The sequence below is a fragment of the Macaca fascicularis genome, chromosome 15 (assembly GCF_037993035.2).
Source record: "Macaca fascicularis isolate 582-1 chromosome 15, T2T-MFA8v1.1".
Taxonomy (NCBI): domain Eukaryota; kingdom Metazoa; phylum Chordata; class Mammalia; order Primates; family Cercopithecidae; genus Macaca; species Macaca fascicularis.
In genome coordinates, this window is record NC_088389.1 from 10,467,417 (window position 1) to 10,490,934 (window position 23,518).

General features: G+C 47.6%; 1 long non-coding RNA gene across 1 annotated transcript in view; it reads left to right on the top strand.

The window, feature by feature from the left end:
* Positions 1-15,964: 15,964 nt before the first annotated feature.
* Positions 15,965-23,518, top strand: part of LOC135967353 (uncharacterized) — a 47,404-nt gene continuing 39,850 nt past the window's right edge. The window contains exon 1 of the long non-coding RNA XR_012424200.1: positions 15,965-16,084. This is a non-coding gene — a long non-coding RNA (uncharacterized lncRNA). The remainder of the gene's footprint in view (positions 16,085-23,518) is intronic.

Here is a 23,518-nt window from a genome sequence, read left to right on the forward strand (position 1 = left end):
TGGGAGGGGGGTCGGATCACTTAACATTTCAAATGCATTTAACATTAAACCAGCAAGGCAGCCAGTGCTTTCTGTAACCAAGCTGCCTGGCTCGTGGGAACCTCACACTTCACTTTTCAGAAGAGAATACTTGCTTCTGTGGAGGGTCGGTATTTGTCTCATTTGTTGAGACTCTGCTCAAAGTGATGAACGTGTGTAAATTAGGACCTTTTTGTGTAAATTGGGCCACAGAGATCTCTAGGCACAGTCAGGGGAGTAAACGGCTGTGAAAGATGTCGCCTGATGAGAGCCGTGACCAGGCACTTTGGAACCTGGGATCCCATCTCCAGCCTTTCAAAGGACGTAGAGGAATCGGCCTGATGTGAGCCCTGGCCGGGCACTTTGGAACCTGGGATCCCATCTCCAGTCTTTCAAAGAACATAGAGGAATATAAAATGCAGATGGGAGAGTTCATATTTTGGGCATCTCTGTTCTTTTGAAATCAAAGTGCAAAGAAAAAGTTTTGCCTTGAGGTCTTACCCCATACTTGTTTTTCTCCTGAAGTGTTAACATTTTCTTAACTGCTTTTTTCTCCCCCGATCGTTGGGGAACATCTATCTTCATATCTTCTTAAAAGATACGGTTAAATTCTACACTGAAATTTAAAAACATGCTTTCATATTATTTTTCTTTAAACTGATGTTTCTGACATAGGTGAAGAACTATCTGGGCGATTTCTATTTTTTTTGAGACAGTCTTGTTGTGTTGCCCAGGCTGGAATGCAGTGGCGCGGTCTTGGCTCACTGCAGCCTCACCTCTTGGTTCACGCCATTCTCCTGCCTCAGCCTCCTGAGTAGCTGGGATTGTAAGTGCCTGCCACCATGGCTGGTTCATTTTTGTATTAGTAGAGATGGGGTTTCAACATGTTGGCCAGGCTGGTCTTGAACTCCTGACCTCAGGTGATTCGCTCACCTTGGCCTCCCAAAGTGCTGGGATTACAGGCATGAGTCACCACACTCGGCCTGTGATATTCTTGATTGTAACTGTAATAGATCCCTTTAATAAAAACAAAATAGAACAACAACAACAACAATAACAAAAAACAACTGTCTGAAAAGTCCCAAAATTAAAGAGCTCACTTGGACAGGGATTTGGACACCAGTTGAATGGCCCAGCACAAACCATAGTTACATGGGCCACTTGGCCTGTTAGATCTTTAGGGTATTTGAAGTCATATAGATATTTGCATTTCTGCTTCTGGATATCGTGTCAGTATGAATTCGGCTAGTGTTTGAGGCCCAGGCTCAGATCCGGGAAAGCAAGAGCCCCTGCCCTCATGGCACTTCTCTTCCGTGTGTGTGTGTTAGGAAGATAGAAAGCATAAGATATTTTTTTCAATGAGCTGGGAAGATGGAAAAACAAGCTTAAGATGTTTACTTGTTCAGAAGAAGGGAAGTGCAAGGAATACTCAGCTTTGCTGCTGCTGAAGGAGGCCCCTGGTGGAGGCTGTTTCTGAGGTGGGGTTTCTTTGAGAAAGGTGGTAAGAGGCAAATAGGATGCCCCATCTGGTTTGCCAGAGATGGGGAAGGTTAGTATCCCCAAAACAGCCTCAGCATTCTGGCAAAGGCTTTGGAAAACCAGCTAGGGTGTGGGACCTTGTTGGCTGCTGGGTAGAAGGAAAACATTGCTGGTCTTGAGGACTGTACTGTTTTTCCACTGCTATAAAGAACTACCTGAGGCTGGGTCATAAGGAAAAAAAGGTTTAATCTGCATACAGTTCTGTGGGCTGTACAGGCTTCTACATCTGGGGAAACTTAGAGTGGAAGGTGAAGGGGAGACAGGCATGTCTTCACATGGCTGGAAGGGGAGAGAGAGTGAAGGGGAAGGTGCCATGCACCTCCAAACAACCAGATCTCAGAACTATCATGAGGACAGCACTTGGGGGATTGTGCTAAACCATTAGAAACCACCACCATGAGTCAGTCACCTTCCACCAGGGCTCACTTCCAACAAAGGGTTAGAGTTCAGCATGAGATTTGGGTGGGGACACACAGCCACACCATGTCAGGCTTCCCATTCTTCTCCTGCACGTGCTTTGCAAATGGTTCTGTCATTGGATTTGTTTTTGTTGATACATAATATATGTACATATTTTCAGAGTGCATATGATATCTTGATTCATCCCTATATTGATGAAATCTGGGTACTTGGGATATCTTTCACTTTAAGTATTTTCTTTTCCTTATGTGGTAATGTTCAAGTTATTCTCTCCTAGCTGTTTTGAAATACACAGTAGATGACCCACTGCCATCCCCCTGCTGATTTATCAATAGTAGGTCTTGTGCTCCCATTGGGCTGTGTGTTTGTTCCCATTACGAGCCTCTGCCCATCCTGCTTATGAGTGGGCTCTGCTGGGCCCTGTTGACCACCTACTCTTGGCCTCCATGAGATCTGCTCTCAGCTCCTGCTTATGAGTGAGAACATGATCCGTTTCTTTGCTTGGCTCATTTGCTTAACGTAATGTCCTCCAGCTCCATCCATCCTGTCTCGGATGACAGGCATCTCAGCTGTGTGGTGGAGTATTGCTCCTGTGTATGTTCGGGCCACGTTCCCTTCATCCCTTGTTGACGGGCCCTCAGGTGATTCCAGACGTTGGCTGCTGTGGATGGTGCTGCATTGAAGCTGAGAACAGTCACTGGCTTTATACTCGGGGGACGTGAGCCACTTTGATGTTCTCAAGCAGCCTATCCCCAAAGCCCTCCGTGGAATGCCGCATTCCTTTGGGCCCATGGCTTCCACTAGAATGAACAGCTGGGAAGGGGCTTTGAGTGAACGCTTGGGTTTCTGTCTTTAATTGGTACCCAGCTGCACTGACCAAGTGGGGGTCCCAGTGACCCTGGACACTACCTCACATAAGGTCCAAAGATGCAGTTAGGTTCTTTTTTTAACTTTAAAAAAAAAACAAAAAACAAAAACGCTTTTGACCTGGTTAAGCTATAACATTATCAGTCAGAGTTTTTCATATTGGAAAGGTGTATATTTTATTTTCTAAGAAGGAAAGAAATCCTGTTAAATACTCTAACCACAGATTAAATCATGTCAAGGAAAGAGGTACTATTTTGGGGGAAAATTACCCCTTCATGTCAAAGATCAAGGAGATGACTTACATTGTTTAATTGAGTTAATTATGAAATCTTAAGCGGTTTTGAGAAGATGAGCTGTGGATGCTGCAAGACATGAGACTGAGGCTGATTTAATGTTACTCAGCCCTGACAGAATGTGGCTAATATTTAAAGCTTGCTCCAGTATTGCTTGATAGATGGTAAGTTAATGTAAAGATCTGTTTGATGCTTTTATTTTACAAAATATTATTGAGAAAAAGTTTGACAGCCAAGGAACCGTCTTCAACCAATTTCTTTCTCATTTCTATCACCAGAAAAATTTGTCCTGTTAATTCCAGAATTTACTTTTGGAAAGTTCCTGTAAGGAGAGCAGAGGTATTGGTGGTTGAATGGTGACTTGAATTTAGGTGAAGATCGTTAAATATTTCATAGTCATGTTTGTCTTGGTGGTTTTAGCAATTTTATATTAAATTTAGAACTGCGAGTCAAACCAAATGTGTTCTTTTGCTTTTGTGATACTCCTTTGTATGACTATACTCGTAAAGAATGATAAAATGTGTATAGGGTATTTTTTCTGTGTAGATATCAGGATTTTTGAGGGGACCAAATTAATCATTCTTCTAATAGACATTGTGCTGTGTGTTGGGTCCTTTGTATATTAGTTGAATCACTATAATGAGGACCACTTGAAAGTCTGTTTCTATACAAGATCTTTTGTATGCTGACTTGTGTTATGCAAAATCCTTCATCCTCTAAGAAGACTAAGCAATGGGTTGGAGGAGAGATTTAATCACCCATTAGGTCTATTCCAAATGCCCAGAATTGAATGCAAGTACTAATTATGTTTCTGAAGTGGGGTGTGTGTGTGTGTGTGTGTATGTGTGTGTGGTGGACTCCTTTTTAGGTCATGGGAGGGAGGTAAAGCAAAGATCAGATTTGCTGATAAACATTTGTGCATATGCTAGTGGAGAAGTCATATGACTTGACTGCACCTGCATAGTCTGATTTTGGTTTCGTTAGTGTCCGTAGCTACAAGCCTCACCCGCCTCTGGGACTCACCCTGAGGGGCTGTGGTGAGGGTTATTACAGAGTCGTGTGTCTTAGCCAATGACACAAACGGTCTTGTGGGCCTACTTTGGCTTTGTTTGAACCTGTAGATTGTTAAACTAAGTTTAACATTTTGAGGATTATAAATTGTGATTCTTGTCTAAGAAGAGGTTTCTGTCGTCTCTGAAGACAGGAGCTGTAATACAGATGGTCCCTGGCTCACAATGGTTACATTTGTGATTTTTTTTTTCAACCTTGTGATGGTGAGAACTAGTCACACTCAGTGCATTGTTCGGCCCGAGATGGGCTGCCTCTGGATGAACCCCTTCTAAGTTGAAACTATTATGTCAAATGCACTCTCTATTTAGGATATTTTCAGGTTACACTGGGTTTATTGGAACGGTTTCATCCCATGGTAAGTCATATATGCTCATAAAAGTAGAGAGGATCTCATAGATACCGTGAGATATAATGTCTCTGATGTTATAGAGATACGATGAAAACAATCAAGTGGGACTTGGAAGCTTTGAAGGGACTCACAAGGGCGGCTCCTGGAATGCAAACGTGAGTGCCACTGGCTTCTGGATGTGACATCTGTGCCTTCTGCTTAGCCCAGTGGGTTATTGGCTGCTCCCGAGGGCAGAGAGGTCCAGCGTTCCTGTGTTTAGGTGTTTGAGCTGCCTTAAGAGGCTAGGTCAATTCTCACTGGTGTCTTCAGGGCTTTAGGTCTTCTGAACAAGCAGGAGGAAGGACGACTTTGTAGAGCTTTGGAAATCTCAACGGACTTCAGGGCCATCCCCCTTGGCAGGAGAGAGCTCCACTGGAGGTGAGCAGGGTGCCCTGCGTGCCTGTGCTGGGCCCAGACGTGTACGGACGTTGTGAGGGCCACAGGACGCAGATCGGTCTTGGTTCACAACTGGTGTCAATGGGCACGCAGCATTTCTGCCAGGTACATGAGTGCGGGGACTTGGGTTTTGGGGTGTGCGTCCTGGTTGCCTAGTTGCTTGGAATACCCCCATTCAGAACCCAGCCTGAGTCACCGTGACAGGCCTCCCGCTTCACACGCCACACGGAAGCCGTGGCGTCGGTCACTGACGCCCACCAGCTGTCAGATGTGCGTATGTATCTTCCCTGGTCTCGTGATGTGTCTTGTTTTGAGGTTATAGTAAACGTTCTTTAAGAGGGGTTTTGGATTTTTTATGTTGTTTGCAAGGAGGCAGCAGGGAGTGCTTGAGCAGTGAGATCCCCTTCCCAACCAATGCAATTTCAGATCACAGCAGGTAATTAGGGCAGCAGAGCTGTGGGATCACCTACCCAACCAATGAGAATTCAGATCACAGCAGGTAATTACGGCAGCGGGGTGGATGGCAGAACCCTGAACTGTGGCTGTTTCTGGTGTCTTGCCCCGGACAGAGTGTGCTGGGGCCTCCGTGGTCCTCTGTGGGGTGGGTGGAGCACATGAGCTGGGTGCTGCTGGGCTGTGACTGGCTCCCCAGTCCGGGGTTTATGCAAGACTCGTTCTTAAGACAACTTGGAACCCAGAAAGCAACATGAGGAGAACGGGTTTGTGCGTTTCTGGATCCTTGGTGCTTCCCAGTCTCAGACGCTGTGCAGGCTCTGAGGGGTCTCGCCGGGAAAACTTGAACAGTTGGCCCCCGGGGTGGAGTGGGGCTGCAGCGGGTCTTGCAGAAACTGGAAGTGGGGGTGAGTGTGGCAAGCAGGACCTTTCAAATGGGCCCAGCAGGCTGCATCTGTGGAAATGGTGCCACCTAAAGCAGGGCTGTGGCCAGCAGGGCCTGAAAGGCTACAGCAGGCTCTGTTTCTGCTGTCTTGAGAGAGTCTCTGCATGGTTTTCCTTGGTCTTTGTCTATTTGGAGGACGCTTCCCCCTTTCTTGGGCTTACCAAGCCTTCTGAGCTGCCTTGTTGAGTATGACAAAGCCCTGAGAAGGCATTTTTATTGCATAATTATGTTATCCTGGTGGCTGGATAAATGACCTGCAAATGTGGGTGACTCAGTAGCTCTGAGGGTGCTCAATATCCAAGACAGGTGGGAAGAAAATGTTCAGGAAGGTGTCAGAGAATCTGTTCTCTGCTTCACACTGGGGCCCTGGTTTGCTGACAGTCTTCACACTCGATCCAAAATGGGGATAATGAAGTCTCACGGATTTGGCTTCAGCTGAGAGCTGCCTCCAGCACAGCCTTGTGTGAGTAAGAGTTTATAGGTTTGGTGCAAAGGGCGGGCGTCAGTTGATCTTATTTGTGGTGGTGCTTATGGTGGCTTTTCCGTAAGGAATTTAGAGTTTATTAGGTTTGGCAAGGGAATCCTGAGTGATAAAGTGGAAGAAAGCTTCAGGAAATTCTGGAACCTGCAGTGAGTTTGGAATCTGTATGAAATTGAGATTTAGATTCTCACGATTTCCTAATGCTACCCCGAAACCCAGTAGTTGAGACAGTCGTAGAGCTTCAGTTGTGCTGTCCCGGTTCCCCATTTTAAAAGGAACACGTTGCTTTCATCTAGAATGTTCTGAGCTCTGAGTGCTAACAGCGGAGTTTCCAGCTCTCTGCATCAGAGGGGAAGCCAGGACTGCGCTTACGGTGTCGCGGCAGCTGGGAGCTGAACCTGGACCTCAGGCACGTGGGATGCTGACCATTTTCTGTAAACTCCAAGGGTGCAGTGGTCTCCTTGGCACTGTACAGTCTTCTGAAGCTTTTGATGTGTCTGTACTTTATAGATTTTTCAGAAGTAGAAGGCCTTTTCCCACACCCTTGGGCTGAGTTTTGTCAGAGGCTGGTGTGTGGGAAGCACCACACCCACATTCTGACAGCGAAGACTCTGGTGCCCAAACGAGGTCAGAGTGCAAATTTGTTTTTCCTTCCCTCCAGTCTGGTCCAGCTGCTCCCTGCTTGGCCAGAAGAAAATCATGCTTATCCAAGTCATAGGCAAACCCCCGAAGTCAAACATTTGTCTTTTTTCTTTAATATACCCATTTAGTTTGTATGGGACGATAGATGGAGAAGTGTTTTTTAGGGGAAAATTAATTTCTTTAATTACAGAGAACTTTTTGGACAAAAACTGTAATCCAGAAGCTATTGTGTAATAAGATCTAGTTAAATACTACAGTTGAAAGCTCTTTATATTTGATCTTAAACTTGGGCCTGGTATGCATGTCCGCACTCTCGTGCTCATGACGCCAGGCTCAGCTGTGAACTACCGGCACGGTACAGACTTTCTGGTTGCTTTTTTGAAAGTCTTACTGCTTGGCCCCTCGGACTCAAATGTTGAGTTAGGTTGATTCTGTTCAGAATGTTCATCCCTCCGTCTAGGGTCCAGTCATCTTTCAGGAAGGAACCGTCTTCCTCATCTTTGTCCCCTACAGTATTGTATATTTAATAGTTAAATATTTATAGGTTACATGGGTGACTGATCTGTTCATTAGGAGGAAAACAATGCCAATTTTTACATCATTATAAGGGACTTGTTAAATGACTGTTAGTATAATGAGGTTTACATGGCAAAAGAGGCTTTGCAGATGTGACTGTAACGGACAGTGGGATGGGGGAGGACCCTGGGTTGTCCAGGTGGGGTCTAGCGTCCTCATATGTGCATTGATGGGAGGGAGTACGAGGGTCTGCCTCAGAGGAGGAGACCTGAGGATGAGATAGAGGCCAGAGGGCTGTGGGGCTGAGGGCGGGGGTGGGGTAGGGGCCGGAGGGGCATGGGCCAAGGGTGGGGCAGGGGCTGGAGGGGTGCAGGGCTGAGGCCGGGGCAGTGGTCAGAGGGGTGTGGGGCTGTGAACCAAGCTGCATGGTGGCCTCTATGAATTGGGAGACTCCAGGCAGGAGCACAACCTACTGACCCCTTGACTTCAGCCCTGGGACTCCTGACTTCCAGGGCTGAGAGGAGGTTTGCGTTTGTGGTAATTTGTTGCAGCAGCAATAGGAAGTTAATGCAGTGTATCTGTTCTTCACCTCCAAACCTTTGAAAAGTAACCCTGTTGTATCGGCCTTTTGTGTGCCCTAAATTCTAATGAGATGGTTTGTAGGAAATAACGGACACAAACGATGGCAGAACACAAAGTTGGACAGAAGCAGTGTCTTCTGTGGTTCTGTAGTTTGGGTCTGGGAAGTTAGATTTCGGTCAGAGAGTGTGTGGTCTTGTTCAGTGTATACCTGGAGTACTTGTTCAGAGCTCCTGGGGGAGTGGTCTTTAACACTGTTAGGATTAAAACTCCAAGCACATCAGGGCCAGAGTTCCTGAGTCAGTGTTAGGCGACCTTTGAATAAGAGTTGGCATGTAGAATCTGCCCACTTTACTAGCATGAAGCAGCAAATTTTTTTTTTTTTTGAGATCGAGTCTCGTTCTGTCACCCAGAGTGGAGTACAGTGGCTCGGCCTCGGCTCACTGCAACCTCCGCCGCCTGTACTCAAGTGATGCTCCTGCTTCAACCTCCAAATTGCATGATTTTTTTTTGTTTTATATACTTAGTATATGACAACTCTGCAAACTTTATCAATACAAATGACATGCCAGAACTTATGAGAATCCAGCATTTTCCCATGCAAATTAGTAGTGATGTGGAATTCCTGGGCTGGTTTGGTTTTATAAGACGTAGGGGCGGATTCTTTGCCTAATTTCTGTGGAGCTAACAATTGTTAATCACCCAACACTCTTACCTCCCCCAACAGCTCAGGTGAGGGGGTTACCCCCGCTGTCATGATGAGAGGCAGGAGACTGAGGCTTAGGTGAGCAGGTGACACATTACTGTCCAGCCCCACCCACCCCGTAGTTTCCTGCCATGGCTCAGCTATCTTCCTACGAGAAAGGACAGACACCCTGGTGCTGGGTAGAATTCCTTGTGAACCCCTTTGCATCCTCCAGGGAGTTCTTGCTTTACGGTGGTGGCTCATGGGGAGGCCTCTGGCCCACTGAGAAAGTGACTCATGTTGTAACATTACTGTCTCTCTGTCCGGCTACTGTCGATTGGGTGATTTGTAAAGAGACATTTATTGCTCACAGCTCTGGAGGCTGAAAAGTCCAAGGTCAAGGCAGTCCAAAGTCAAGGCACCTGCACATCTGGTGTTCCAGGGCCTGTGGCTTACAGACAGCAGCATCTCACCGGGTCTTGCGTGGCAGCAGGCGTCTCATCGGGACTCATATGGTGGAGGAGCAGGAGGGCTCCTCCATCTCCCAACAAGGACACCAACCCCAGTCCTGAGAGCAGGACCTCCCAAAGGTCCCACCTCTTAATGTATCCCATCGGAGATGGTTTCAGCATGAGGTTTTGGGGACATTCAGGCCAAAGCCATTGCTCTGCCACGGTGTTAGGGCTGCATGGCATCATTACTGCAGCAGAGCCACAGCCTTCTCATGTGCATTTGCTGCAGGAGGAAGACGCAGGTGCCTGTGCATGTTGGGGTTCAGTGCAAGAAGTTGAGACCCTCTGGGAATCTCAGCAGGAGGAACTTAAGGCTTTGAGAACTGACACCTTAGGACTGTACTTTTCTTCAGACTGTAAAAACCTTGGTGTGTGATAATACTGAACATTTCCTGAGCCCTGTGATCCTGTAAAACAGTGGTGGTTAAGACATTCCCCTCCCCACAACTAGGCCCCCACTTTTACTGCAAGAAGCCCCTTCCCATGTGGCTTAGGCTGACTGGCGGATGACCATTTACCGAGGAGAAGGCCAGACACAGGCCTTCAAACCCCCCATCTCTGCCTTATAAGTGATTAGCTAAACTGTCTGTTCCCACTGATCAATCACCTCCCACCTTGAAATGGTTCTTCGTGGTGCAGTTGCGCCTAGGGGGGTGGACTTGTCTTTGACTGTTGCCTTCCACAGAGGACGGTTAGGGTGGGCAGGAAAGAATTCTCTGCTACACGTCTGCATTCCAGGCTGTTTCCAGAAGTGGGAATTCTTGTGCCCTGGAGTCTGGGAATGGATTTCTAGTGTCCCAGCTTCAGGTGGAGTTGAAATTGAGTGAGACAACCCACCACACCCATCTGGAGCCAGGAACTAGAGCCATTTTTAAAGTGGCAGTTTCTCCATAAGATTACCCAAAAAATGCGCTCAGCACGTTTCTTTCTTTCTCATATGCATTTGGCCATCTAAAATGGGAATGGTGGTTTTTTGAAGCATGGATGTAGTTTTAAATTTTGAGTATTGTAAACCTTAATGTAGCTTCTTAAAATGTTTGCCTGATTATTTGGAGATTTACTAAACCTTTGGAGTGGTAATCATGAATTGATCTATATGACTTTGCTTTCTATGATGCAATGAAAGTACTCTAATTAAAACCTCTGCAGTTGGGTCAGCAGGCGATTGGCCAAAACAAATTCTGCTTTTTGGGTTTCTTTAACCAAACAAGGGAGTAGAGTGTAGGCCGAAGTGGCAAATTCATTTCAGAGCACGCCAGAGCCCTCAGTGATTGAGCAGCCTTCTCAGGTGAACGTGTAATGTGCCGTGAGTCTTGGCAAGCCTGGCTACTGATGTGTGCACGTGACATCACAGAGGCACACCTAGGAAGATGTGGTTTCTGTAACAAGCTTTGGAATACCAAAGTTCAACTTAATTATCCAACTTTGTTATAGAAAAAGCTTAGATCAGATGGCCAAAGACCTGATTGTTTCATGGTTGAGACATGGTTATAAAATTACCCTTACTTGGTGCCAATCGGTGTTGGTCCACAGTGATACTCCTCCAACCTCACTGAATAGTTTGGAGACTGATATGAGACTGTGAAAATCTCCTTAAGGTGAAAAGGGCTCTGGGGCACCCGGGAATATCCGCACACCTGTGGCCATTCCCCTATAAGGTGGAAAGGATGGCTGGGTCACGCGGGAGCATCCGCACACCCATGGCCGTCCTCTTTAAGGTGGAAAGGGCTGCTGGGGTGCCCCGCAATATCTGCTCACCCGCGGCCATTGTTCCTGTCCCCCTTTCTGCTCAATCACCTCTGTGTTACCGCATTCAGGCTTTGGGACAGCTCGTCCCCTGGGCTGGTGAGGAAGGAGTGGGAGGTTGTTCTGAGGCTCTGTCACTGTCTGCCCTGTCATGAGCTGGGGAACGCAGTGGCAGTGACCCTGGAGGAGTCTGGTCAGTGAGGGCTCCGGCAGGAAATGCTGAGGCTTGAGGTGGCTCTGCCAGTTGTAACCAAATGTCTTCCCTCTTATTTCCATGATTCCTTCTAGTTCTGCACCTTGCACTGCAGAGTCTCTGTGTGTCTATAAATATACTTGAGTTACGATACAGGTGTCTCTTTCCCCTCTGTCTGGGGCTGGGCCCAGGGAGTGAAGTGCAAGACCCCCTTACTGCTGGATGCCCACCAGCACGAGGCACTGCCTACCCTGCTAACGAATGCCTCCAGCGAGTCCTGGAAGCCTCCTTCTGAGCACCTGGCCTGTTGACGGTGTATACGGGAGACAACTGAGCTCCCCTTGCCCCACCCTGAGCAGAGACTGGGGAGGCGGCGGTAGCACTGCCCCCATGGTGCATCCTTGGTGCATGGAGGAAAGTGTGTTCATGCTTAAAACACAGCTCATCCTCTCAAAAGCAGGGTGACAACCACATTTACTTCTGGAATCTTAAAAAAGGGCCCGTCTCTTTGAGAGAAGAACGTGGTATGTATGTGTGTACCTGCATTGTTTTCTTTGAGACAGTTTCCCTCTGTCACCCAGGCTGGAGTGCGGTGGTGCGATCTCACTGCAAGCTCCGCCTCCCGGGTTCATGCAATTCTCCAACCTCAGCCTCCCAAGTAGCTGGGACTACAGGCACCCGCCACCACCCCTGGATAATTGTTTGTATTTTTAGTAGAGACGGGGTTTCACCGTGTTAGCCAGGATGGTCTCGGTTTCCTGACCTCGTGATCTGCCCACCTCGGCCTCCCAAAGCGCTGGGATTATAGGTGTGAGCCACTGCGCCGGGCCGTATGTGTGTACCTATTTACAAGTCTTGCCCGACCTTTGCATTGAAAAATTATTGAAAAACTTAAGGATGTAACTGACAAGAACTTTGTAGGTTTCTCCAAGGAAAAATTTGGAAAAGTTAAGTGAACCCATAGTGTGTTTTACTTCTATGAGTCCCATACTTGGATTTTTAAATGTGGGCAAAACATCTGTATGTTCTTCAGCCTGATTTCCGTGGAATCGTGAATGAAACGTGCTGAAGTTGCCGTGCGGATTTTGTTATGTGGCGGTGACAAGTGGGGCTGGTCATTAAACAACTGGAGGGATCCCTGTCCTTTCTGTGCTCCTGTTGGACACTAGGCACGTGCTTGGGTGTTTTCTGTGCGTGTGGACAAGATGAGGACAATTTCCAGATTCACACGGTGGTATCTTCTCCCTTTTCTGTTAAAACGTGTCTTCTGCTGCTTCTACATAGACCAAGTGTTTCTTTCTCTTGCCTGTCTATATAAACACTGTTTAACAAAAACTGTATTGTAGACATATGAAGCTGAATTCCACATGATACAGCAGATAGAGATGACTGAGTATACTGTTTTGTGGAAGGAAGGTTTAAAATGATTTTTACCTTTTTCCCTGAAATAGGGAATAATTTTAACTTTTTCCCTGAGATAGGGAATAATGAAATGGGAAAATAATTAAATTTTCCCATTTAATTGTTAGATTATATTTAATTATTAGATTATTCATTTATTGCAAGGGAAAAAGGAACTAGATCACCCCATGAACCCAAATGAAAATTTAAAGGGTATGGGCGAGTTCATTTGAACTCCTTTAATTTGTTTTAGTTTGTTTGTTTTTGAGAGTCTCACTCTGTTTCTCAGGCTGGGTGCAGTAGTGCAATGACAGATCACTGCAACCCCAACCTTCTAGGCTGCAGGTTCAGGAGTGGTCAGAGGAGGCCAGAGGAGGCCCTTGTGATGCGAAGCTAAACGTTTAATGATGGCGCTGCTGAGTGCATGAGCCGCGTCAGCCCAAGAGTCTGGGTAGGAGGAAACGGCGGGGTGGAGAGAAGACTGGACAGATGGGTGCTTTCCTCGGCCCCTGGGAGCACGGTCAGGTCCATGCTCAGACGTCCTGGTTTCTCCCACATTGCCATAAATAGCAAGGGAAGGACTCGGGGCACCCAGGGACCTCAGGGGTATAAGCTGTGTCCTCGCGTGGCCCCAGCTGTGGCCAGTGATGTTGTTCTCTTTAACCTCCGGCTTATTTTCTATAAAAACACAAAGGGACGGAAGTAGTTCAAGGGCCTCTAAACACTTACGTAATTGTTAATAGGCCTACTTTTATGCTTTCTTATGTATTAAGAGCAAATCATGAAACAAACTCATTTCTGTTTGAAGAAATCTTTACGGTTCTCATTTTTGTGGCAAGCAACATTGATTCTTTGCTTAGTGAGCGTTAGTGCCCTCTTGCCCAGTGCGGTTGCCTGGCGTGTCCTCGCACACACCTGTCCATTGGTCTCCATTCACCTTTCCGCCTAGAATTGTAGGAGGGGCACTGGGATCTTAGGGCTAGAAAGAAACTCTGAAGACCACTTTTAGGGGCGGCTTTTAGTCAGGGCTCTCCAGAGAGACAGCCAGCCGGGTGTGCGTGTGTCTCCAGGGGGAGGCTTGCTGCAGGGGCTACAGAGTCCAAGAAGCCCCAGAACCCACAGCCTGCAAGCTAGAGTCCTGGGAGGGTGTGGCTTGAAGACTTGAGAAGCGGAGGGTGCAGATCTCACCCGGGTCTGAGGAGCTGAGACCCAGTAGCACGGGCTGCAGAAGACAGATGTCACTGGCCTATCAGCCAGACAGGTGGAGTGAACCCAGTTTTCCCCACCTTGCTGTTTTACTCGGGCCCTGGGTGGACAGGGTGGTGTCCCCCACACCGGCGAGGATGGGTCTCCACTCAATCCAGAGGCAAACATGCATCTCACCCAGAAATAATACAGAACCAGCCATCTGGGCACCCCGGGCACGCTCAGGTTGATGCACAAAACCAACGCCACGCGTGGCCCTGACGTCTGCGTGTTCGCATCACTCCACGCACATTGCTCGGTCATCGTCTCGGTGTGTTTGTAAGCTCGTTGTGTGGTTCTGGGGCTCTTTGTCCCGGGTGGTGGTGGTGGTGATGACAGGCTCCCCACTGCCCCAGCTCAGGTATGGAAGGTGATGGCACCAACGGCTCCTTGTTTCTCAGACACTGGAGCGGGTGCTCTGTGCAGCCAGTTCCACCTGCAGCAGCATCTGTTTCCTATGCCGATACCATTCGGAGTGTGTGCCTCCCTTCTGTTGAGGGTGTAGACTTCTTTCAGGGAAGAACTGTGTCCTGTTCGCCTATATCTCCTGTGGTGTATCTCATGGCTGAATAAGTAGCTATAGTATACCTAGGTGGCTGAATGATAGGTTCTTTGGAAGGAAAACTTGATACTTTTTTTTTTTCTTTTTGGGATGGAGTTTTACACTCAGCGCCCGGGCTGAAGTGCAATGGCACGATCTTGGCTCATTGTAAACTCTCCCTCCCAGGTTCGTGATTCTCCTCCCTCAGCCTCCCAAGTAACTGGGGTTACAGGCGTCTGCCACCAGGCCTGGCTAATTTTCATATTTTCGTTAGAGACGGGGTTTCACCATGTTGGCCAGGCTGGTCTTAAACTCTCGACCTCAGGGGATGCACCCACCTCGGCTCCCCAAAGTCCTGGGATTACAGCCATGAGCCACCACACCCAAGAACTTAATATCATTTTTTTTTTTAAATCATAATGGGCTTGTTAAATGCTTACGTTAATGTTTATTTTTAAAAATGTTATCTGTGACCTTTCAGCTTTTCATAGCACTTCTCGTGTGAATATTTTAAAAAGGCCCTTTAGTCGTGGGGGAGAAGCGGTTATACCTTTCAGCAGAGGGAGATGGAGGAACAGGCCCTGGTGGGTCTGAGCACAGGCAGTCACCCCAGCCTTGGTGCTTGCTTAGGTGTGTTCTCCGTTCACCGTAGCTGCATCCACTCTCATTGTCAGCTTAAAAATAAGCTTTTTCCTCTTTCTAATCAGAACAGTTAGTTTGTTAACCATCACATTAAGGTATCGAGAATGATGGCTTTCAGGCCTCAGATATGGCACAAGTAATAAATGCAGCTGACCCTGAACAATATAGGTTTTGAGCTTCGAAGGATCACTTGTGTTAATTATTTTCCAACCAAACCCTTACTGAAAAAACCTGGCTTTGTGGAGGGCTGACGTTTCCTACATGCGGTTCCATAGGGTGGCCGTGGAGTCCTGTGGATACGTAGATTTGGGTAAACTCGGGGGGTGTTCTGGAATCCATGTCCCTGTGTATACAGAGGGACAACTGCAGCTTTTTAAAAGTTTGTGTCCTGCCTTGTCCTAAAAAGGCTCCAAGGTGGATGCAAATTTATTTCATTTTTTTGGTTTTCTTGGTGGGATATTGATGTTTATTCTTCAGTGTCTAAAATCCTGAGTGAACCGAGTTACCGCTTCAGGAACAAAGCCAGTCTGGAAACATATATTGAGATATCCACCTTTTCTTCATGGTTTCACAAAAGGCCATGATCATATTTTATTCAGTTGAACTGTTGGAAACTGCCAATATTTGCTGTTTTTGGCCTACAAAATGGCAAGTTCGTACAATATTAAAAACAAAGGCTCCCTGGATGGGGAAAATAGGAATCGGTAAGAACCTGAAGTTGTCTGTCATGGCCTCTGAGTCACAGGTAAATAAACATGAGTGAGGGGAAGTTGGCTGTACAGTATTTTCCTTCTGTTTTGAGACTGTCAGAAAAAGGTCAGTTCCATTGCGTTGGGTCCCTTTGCCTCACCTTTGCTGCATAAATGACTTGCCATTGTACCTCTTGTTTCCAGTGCCCAGGAGGCTGATGCCACATAGAAGACCTGCAGGTCAGTGGATGTGAAACAGGCAACGGACACGCTGTGCACCTTGGGACGCATCTGAGAAGTGCGTGCTTGCAGCAGGTCTGAGGTGAGGGCGTGTTCCATCTCCTCTCCCTTCTCTGGCTTTGCAGGCCTTTGAAGTTGGTCCTGGAAAGTGAAATTAGTTAATGCTGATTTAAGCTCCAGGTCAAAGCCGGGGGGCTGAAGAGACCCGCCCTTCACTAGGGGTGTGAAGCATTGGGCCTTCCCATCAGGAGGCAGCAGGGACTCGAGAAAGCCCCACATGCCCTCCAGTTCCCTTATGTTGAAATTTTTTATACTCGGCCATGCCGGGTCATTTTGGGAGGTGAGTAGGGGGTTCACATGGGGATGTGCAGTATTCTTAGGTGTCAGGTGCGAGAGTTGAGTTTGTAGAAGCTGTGCAGATAGGAAAGGGCCTGGCAGGGAGTGCGGTTCACATGGAGCAGATTTAACGCAAGGTCTGTGCTCTGCCTGGGTCCGTGTCTGACCGGTGTCTCCCAGTCTGCAACAGGACGTTCACGTGACTTGGCGCCATCGTCCCACTCTGTGTAGATGTCTGAGGATCTGTGCGCGGATGCTCTGTGAGAGAGTTGTGATAATGAACTGAGAAACAGTGAACAAACCCTGAATTGGTTAGCACTGGTTCCACGGCCACTTCTGCCGTGGTTGGAGTCATTCATAATAAAGTATGCTGGACTCCTATGCAGAGCTCTGAGTTTCAGAGGCTCTTTAACTTGGCAGCTAACCAGCCGCTTCCTTCAGAAGACATTTGAGTCCCCTTTACCTGCCAGGGTGACCCTGGGAGTTTGAAGATGAGTGAGACAAGCCCTCCGTGTCTTGTGGATTTTACTGTCCAGAGGGGAGACAGATGTGGATGGTGAAGGAGGCCCTATCAGAGGTCAGCGCACGTCAGTTTTGTTTCTTCAGCACTTGCTGTGTTCAGGCGGTGCCCCGGGCCATGCGCAGAGCATCTGGGGACACTGCCCATGGCATCCCAGGCACAGCTAGCATCTGCGCCATCTTCATACTTGGCCTGAGTTTTTGGGAAGTACCGAGGATGGCTTCTGCCTTTGCTGGAGAGAGTTGGAAGTCAGGGCACCCCCCCACAAGGAGATGATCGCCAGCGGATTCCTCAAGAAAAAGAGGTGGTGCCCACATGGGCAGAGCAGGGCAGCATGCACAGACCTGGGTGTGGGGTCTGGGGCAAGTGCATCTGAGTGGGGTCTGCTGGGAGACAGCAGGGGTGAGGTGTGAAGGCAGTTGGAATTTACAGGATAAATGATCACTAGGGCGATGCTGGGAAAACATAAAATTGGGACTCTCTGGGGTAAACGTGGACTTAGGGTGACCCTGGGCGTGGGTGTTTTCAGGCTCTGAAGGCAGAGATTTAGGAAATTGGGGCAGAGCTGAGCCCCAGACAAGGATGAAGACCACCCTTGGGATGTTAAATGAGACAGGGGTGGAAACCCAGTGAATATCCTGGGGTCAGTCCAGCAGGAAGGCAGCAGAGGAGACCGGTGTCCTCAAAGGCCCCTTGGGCCTGCCTCTCAAAGTGCTGGGATTACAGGCATGAGCCACTGCTCCCTGCTGATACTTTTAAAATTTCTAAGCTACTCTCTCTCATACCCACTCCCATATATTTTTTTTTAGACCAGGTTTATGGCTATATTTTTTCCAAGAGAATCAAAAAGTTACCTGTTTGAAGTACAAATAACACCGTGTTTAAAAACTGAAAATGCCAATTTACATAGAAGTTTCCAAATACCCAGTTGGTTTGAGCCTTGCATTGCAGTGTCACTACCTGCTCTTAAATTTCTACACGATGTATAGATAGTGAGGCAGGGACGGCTCGTACATCTTCAGGTTTCGATTCTACTAACTTGGGCTATATTTTCATTCATTTTGGCACACCTGTGGGTGTGGCAAGCAATGCCAGGGTATTTATTTTGAAGCTTGTGCAACAACAGTTGGGAAGATTTTCACATTTTTAGAATTTTCATAGTAATAGTTATAATTTACAAAGAATTTAAAATTGTGTAGTCATTATTTTGTTTTTTTTCTAGATGTGCCCCGAAACAGGGTTCTTAACTATCATTCTACATCACAGGATTCAGAACAGTACCCTTTTGGAGCAGATGCCTGTAATCGAGGAATTCCGCCTAGTCAGTTCACTTTAAACGTGTTTAAAAGGTTTTCTTTATCCTAGTTGGCACCTGTGGCTATAGTTTGTTTTCACTGCTGAGGAATATTCCATGATGGAAAGCGTAATTCATCTGTTTTTCATATAGGTGGACATTTGGATTATTTTGGGAGGGTGTGTATGTCTATTCAGCCTTCGTTTTTTCAGGATTTTTTGTAGAAGAGAATGTAACACTGTAACATCCTCTGGTACGGAGCCAAAACGAACCCTGATTACAGCCACACAGACTCACAGACGCTCAGGCCTTGTTACCAATGCACAGAACCATTTTCTTAAGTTGAAACACAGTAGCAGAACCTGAAGCCATGTGAACGGGTCCTCCGATCTTACACTTGGAATTCACTTTTTATTACTGTGTCTGCTAATTAGGAAGCCTATCAATTATACAGAAAGCTGAGAATGTAAAATTATGTTTATAACAGAAAAAACCTTATTTAATACCCCAGAACACATGGCTATGTTTTTCCCTCATGCCGTACCACTGTTTTCTTTGCTTGAAATGGGAAATGACACTTGAAGGCGGTTTTCTAGCGACTGTTAGACTGGCATAGTTCTTCAGAGACAGAGGATGTAAAGCACATGGAGAATTTCTGTTTGTGGAATGTGATTTCCCGGTCACCTCATTCAGGCTGCTGCCGCCTTCCCCTGTGGCCGCCTGCACGTTGGGACATCTGAGGAGGTCCCTGTTTCATCCTCTGGAAATTCTGAAAAGGAAGGAGAGGAGGGTGTGCAGGGTGTGGTGCATTTGTGTTGGTCCTTTGAGGTTTTATTTGGAGTCTCGGCTGCCTTGGTGGTTCCTGCCTTTATGTCCCTAGCTGGTGCTTCCTCCTTGTGTCTAATTCACAGGCAGAGGGATGGAAAGAGAAGTTGTATTCAGCCAACAGCTTGATGTTTTTCTCAAGGCTCAAATCGACTGGGTATTTGGAGACTTCTGTGCAAATTGGCATTTTTGGTTTTTAAACACAGTGTCTTATTTGTACTTGAAATGGGTAACTGGTTCTCTTAGAAAAAATATAGCCATAAAGCTGGTTCTTTAAAAAAAAAAAATGGGAGTGGGTGTGAGAGAGTGGCTTAGAAATTACACCAGTAATGGTTGGGCGTGATGGCTTACGCCTGTAATTCCAGTACTTTGAGAGGAGGAGGCAGGTGGATCCCCTGAGGTTAGGAGTTCCAGACCAGCCTGGTCAACATGGTGAAACCCCGTCTGTACTGAAAAGATGAAAATTAGCCAGTCATGGTGACAGGCACCTGTAATCCCAGCTACTTGGGAGGCTGAGGCAGGAGAATCACCTGTACCCAGGAGGCAGAGGTTGCAGTGAGCCGAGATTGCACCACTGCACTCCACCCTGAGCAACAGAGCAGAAACTCCATCTCAAAATAGAGAAAAAAAAAAAAAAAAAAAAAAAAAAAAAAACCACCCCGGTAATGGAAACCTGGTTGCGTCATTTGTGATGGAGATGGCGGATTATTTCATTTTTAGTGACAGGATGAATTGGATATGTTTGCAGTATTGATCTTGACAAGGGAAATGATGAGAACCAAACGTGCCGCCCAGCTTGGGCCTTGCCGTTGGCAGAAGACCCTGGCGGGCAACAGACTGGAGACTCGGAGACCGAGGGGAGAATTCTCACGCTGTGACGCTGGTGCAGTGTGTGCTTCTGGACTCCTACTGGAGGGAGCTGCCCCTTTGCCTTGCAGGCTTTGGTGCAGTGGAGATCTTAGGACCTGCCCCTCCTGGCACACCTGTGGGTGTGGCGAGCAGTGCCAGGGCTGAGGCACAGGTGCTGAGTCCAGAACGTGGGACGGGAGAGGCTGCACACGCCGGCAGACGTCTGCTCCAGCAGCCGGGGGTGTCCGCAAGGGGGCGGGGCGTTGGTTTTCCTCCTTGAATTTGGGTGGGGAGGGTGTGCTGGGGTGCTGTGTCTGCACTTGTGTTGCTCTGAGGTCAAGTTGTGGCCCCGAGTCCCTGTCCCTCTGCCAAAGTGAGGGTTTGCCCATTTTCAGGTCAGATTTCCCTTGGGTCCGGGTCTCTAGGAGTGGGGCGCATTCCAAGGGGACGTGAGCACGGTGGACACGCCTGGGCCTCTTCCTCTCCCCTCAGCTCCTGGGTTGTGTGTGAAGAGCTGCCCAGCGGAATCACCCTCCTGCCTGGTGTTTCATTCACCAGAAATCGTTCTCACTGTGGACTCTTGAGTCAAATGTAATCCAGGAATGGAACGTGCTGTTGCTGGATGCCACACACAGCATCAGGAGCTTAGTTGGGGATTATATGATCTGACCCCACACCTTAAAAGTAAAGACTATAGTTGTCAGGCCTCTGAGCCCAAGCCAAGCCATCGCGTCCCCTGTGACTTGCACGTATATACGCCCAGATGGCCTGAAGTAACTGAAGAATCACAAAAGTGCAAATGCCCTGCCTGGACTTAACTGATAACATTCTACCAGAAATAAGTGAAAATGGCCGGTCCTTGCCTTAAGCGATGATTTTTTTTTTTTTTTTTTTTGTGAAATTCCTTTTCTTGGCTCCTCCTGGCTCAAAAAGCTCCCCCACTGAGCACCTTGTGACCCCCACTTCTGCCTGCCATAGAACAAGCCCCCTTTGACTGTAATTTTCCTTTACCTATCCAAATCCTATAAAACGGCCCCACACTTACCTCCCTTAGCTCACTCTTTGGACTCAGCCCGCCTGCACCCAGGAAATAAACAGACATGTTGCGCTCACAAAGCCTGTTTGGTGGTCTCTTCACACGGGCGTGCATGACAGTAGTTAAGGGGATACTGAAGTCTTTGGCAGCTCCAAGAGCTTTTTCAGTTTGTGTCAGGACATTTTAGGCAGAAGGAAAAGCTTGCTAAGAGAATCTTACAGAAATGTTTGGTGCAGTGCCATTAACTCGTGGAATAAATGTGTAACTTTCTGTGGAGGCCCTCTGGAAAGAGATGCACTTTGAGTGCACCGTGGTCTGCTCGCTACAAGAATCGGCCGTGTCACCCCGCTTTCCGTGGGTCTGCAGGTGTGCGTGGTCCATTGCCCTGCACTGTGGCCATGGAAGGGAAGATGATCTGGAATGCTGGCGACAGTTATCGGTGTGTGTTGATGTGTACTGCTTTCTACAGGGGAGAACATTTCTGTTTAATAAACATCTCATCACGATGATGACTGCAAGATATTTGAGTCTCATTCAATAGTGTCTCTGGGTTCCTTCTGTTTTTAATCTGCTTTCTAGCACTAGGCAAGTGAAGACATGGAAAGTAAAAACTCATCGAACTTGTAGAGACATGGTGTTGTGTAGGAGCAGACTGTAGCCTCTGGCTCTGTTTAAAGATTGTAGTAAACCTCTTACCTGGCATGGTCAGGGTGTAAATTATCTTGTTTAATCGAAATGTGTATGAGTCAAAGCTGGCGCCTGCATTGTTGATGAAATACCAGATTTTAAGGGAATATGTCAATGTGCTGTAAGATACCAACAAAGTTCCTCACTGAGGTTTGGCGCGGGTTCGGAGGAGCTGGGCCTTAGGTCACCAGGGTCATCTCCGGGAACAGATGCTCAGTGTGGGCATTGGTCACTTAGCCTTTCCAGAGCCGAGGAACAGCTCTGTGTGATGGTTTTTGGAACCTGTATTTTGAGTCAGTTTGTCCCACTTGACTCGATGTTGCCGCGCAGTTTCAGACCTTTGCCTCCACCGTGCGCTCGTTTTCTTGTCCCCTGATAACTGCCTCGGTTGCCCCGGCCTGACATTTGAGCCTCGTCGCTCATGGACACAGGCTCCATGGTGGGGCAAAGGCCGCGACTCCGGCTTGCACAGTTCCGTGCCTCTCACCATGGCTTATCACATCACTCCCAGGATCTCCCGTTTAGAGGAAGAGTGTCCCTTTCCTGCAGGCCCTGTGTGGTGTGGAAACCACCCCTACCTACCTTTCTCCCGTTTGAACTGTACCGTGAAGCTATTTCTGTCCTAGTCAACCGTCAGAATTTAAGGAACAGTGATTTATGTAACTTACCACATGCTTCTCAGCAGTTCTTTATGAATTTCATTCTGTTGTGAAATTATTGCAGTTTGCATGGCTATGCTGGTCTCACGTTGTGGCCCTTGAAATGAATTGCCTTCCCCATTGTGTGTTAAGGTTGTGCCTGGGAGCTGTTGAGGCCTCACCTCTGCTTAGGGCAGTGGCTTTGCTCTCCTGACAAAAGGAAGAATCTTATTTAGAGCATTCCTAAAGTGGGTTTTGCTTCCAGACAGAATTACTTTTTTTCACAGAGACGGCCACTCAAGTCATAAATTATGCTCAGGATGGACACACGGGTCAGCTGACAGAGTGGAGTCCAGAACAGATCCAAAGAGGCAAAAGCAGTTCAGTGGAATTTGAGTCTTTTCCACAAATAGTGCTGGAATTATGGGACAGCCGTATGCAAAAGAGTGAAAACAGGGAGAAATTTCTGTATGAAAATTAAGGTGGACCATAGCCCTGAATGTAAAATAGCAAACTACAAAACCTGTAGAAGAAAAGGAAATTGTTGAGACCTAGGGTGAGAGCTCTTAGCCATACCATGATCCATAATCAAGGAAGAAAACAGGTAAGACACATCAAAATTAAACTTTTAATATAAAAGACACCCTTAGGAAATTGAAGAGACACATTTTCGATAGATGGGGAGAAGATGTCTATGAACCATGCATCCGGCAAAGGACTCGTATCCCGAATGCACAGGACTCCCACGGCTCATGACAGAGAACAAACCACCTGACTTAAAAGCGGAAGAGACCTGAACAGATGCTTCGCTGAGAAGGACGGGAGGATGGCCCGAAAGCATCTGAAATGACCTTCAGCGTGACTGGTTGCACCGAGATGTGCACCGAAGCCGCAGTGAATTTGTTCACACCCCTCCTGGAGCGCCTGACTAAGGTCTTCCAACAGCCCCAGGTGCTGGTGAGGACAGGCAGTCGGGACTCCTGTGCGATGCTGGGGTTCAGCACGGTGCAGACAGCTTCGCGGTTTCTTACAAAACTGAACTCACACAAACGTCGGGCCCGGTGATCCCAATCCTGGGTATTTACCCTAGAGAAACAGAATCTGATGTTTAAGAAAAACTCTGCCCAGATGTTAATAGCGCTGTCTATAGTTGCCCAAAACAGGTTACAATGTGCCACAGCCATACGTGGAATAATAAATACCCAGCAGCCCCGAGGCCTGGCTGTTGATCACAGGACACCCTGGGTGCACCTCCAAGCGCGATGCCCAGGAAATCGTGATTTTGCGAGTGTTTTGCGACAACACTCGCAAAAGACAGACCCCTGGGGTAT